The sequence below is a fragment of the Miscanthus floridulus genome, chromosome 12, assembly GCF_019320115.1.
Source record: "Miscanthus floridulus cultivar M001 chromosome 12, ASM1932011v1, whole genome shotgun sequence".
NCBI classification, from domain to species: domain Eukaryota; kingdom Viridiplantae; phylum Streptophyta; class Magnoliopsida; order Poales; family Poaceae; genus Miscanthus; species Miscanthus floridulus.
Genome location: NC_089591.1, coordinates 3,292,206 through 3,294,006, shown reverse-complemented (window position 1 = coordinate 3,294,006; position 1,801 = coordinate 3,292,206).

The window sequence follows — 1,801 nt, the reverse complement described above, 5'->3', positions numbered from 1 at the left end:
AGGCTAGTAGGTCGCCCAAGTCAATCGGATGGCTTGGGCCACTACCGAGAGACGAGTAAGGAGTGGGGGGATGCCCTATGTAGGTTACGCCAACTCCATCACGAACGATAGACCCCGACCCCACACGGACATATCTAGTAAGAGCTCCATGAACCCGTCACTCTAGCCATTGAGGTAACTTTACCAACCCCCACTTTAGTTTTCCAATGCATGAGCATTCATTCATCCATTCTAATGCATGCATTCATACATTCATTCATACATTCATCCATACATCCATCCCATACATCCAAGCATCTCATATGCAATTGCTGCATCACAATGCTTTGTGTCGCGTCACAAAGCGATAGTCATCTCATTCGATATGAGTGGTGATCGACCAAGGTTCGAAGGTCGGCCCACAAAGGGCTCGAGGCCGCCTCACGTCAAATAGAGCTAGGGGAGAAAAATGTAGATGAGCCCTAGTGGCCCTTGCCTGACCTCGCTCAAAAGTAGATAGGGACATCTCAACCTTCTTATTCGATCCTAACCTCGAGCCAAGCCCACAGAATCTCCATCGAGGAGAGGCTAGCAGGCCACCTGAGTCACTCTCCAGAGCGACACGGGCATCTACCGGGAGGCGAGTTAAGGAGCAGTGGAATGCCACATGAGGGCTATGTCGACCCCGTCAGCAAACGATGGACCAAGATTCCACTCGAACATGCCCATTAGCGAGCTCACCGAGCGTGACACTCAAGCCATAGAGGCAAGTGTCGTTAGCTCAGCTCTTCTAGTTGCGGAAACCACGGACAAGGTGACGCGTGAAATTTGGCAGACCCCTACTAAGCCCAACGGGGCTCGGGGGCTCGAGCCACCTGACCCTAACTCAAGAATCCAACTAACCAGGGTTCGAAGGCCGGCCTGCAAAGGGCTCAAGGCTACCTCGCGTTGAACAGAGTCAAGGGAGAAAACACAGATGAGCACCAGCGGCCTTTGTCCGACCCACTTAGAAGCAGACAGAGTCATATCAACCTTCTTGTTCGATCCTAACCTCGAGCTGAGCCCATAGAATCTCCATCAAGGGGAGGCTAGCGAGCCATCTGAGTCGGTCTCTGGAGCGACACAGGCATCTATCGGGAGGTGGGTTAAGGAGCAGTGGAATGCCACATGAGGGCTATGTCGACCCTGTCATGAACAACAGACCCGGATTCCACTCGAACATGCCCATTAGCGAGCTTACGGTGCCGTCTCTCGAGCCATCGAGGCAAGTGACGTTACCTCAACCCCTCTGGTCATGGAAACCACAAACGGGGTGACAATCACAAAGATGAGCTGACCCTCGACCGACCCTCACTACGCGTGGGGGCTCGAGGAAAGTTGGACTTGCAAGGACACCGAATGCGCAGTCGTAGAACGATGGCTCAAATCCTGGAGAGGGGGTACGTGCGAAAGCTAATAATAATGTTTCTAAAACAAGAGATGCTTTTTCCTGCTAGTTTCGCTATCCTCTCCTCAATCTTTAGTGACACCCGACCCCAGCAATAGAAAGGGGTCAGGTCTAACTCGAGGGCTGATAAGGGCACATATACTCTTTCTAAAACAATTGCCATGCCCGATCCATTCCTCATGTTAAAAAAAACTAGTGGCAAGGCTTGTGGAAACGAATGACTGAGTAAGGCTAGTCGGACTACAAGAAACCTATGCCCCAGCGGCTACGACATTCTTGCTTACCAGCATGATCAGAGTTTCCCTCCTACACCTTGAACTCTACGGTCTTAACAAATGGCAGATTGGGCGGTGCAGATCAAATCGAGGACCGGGG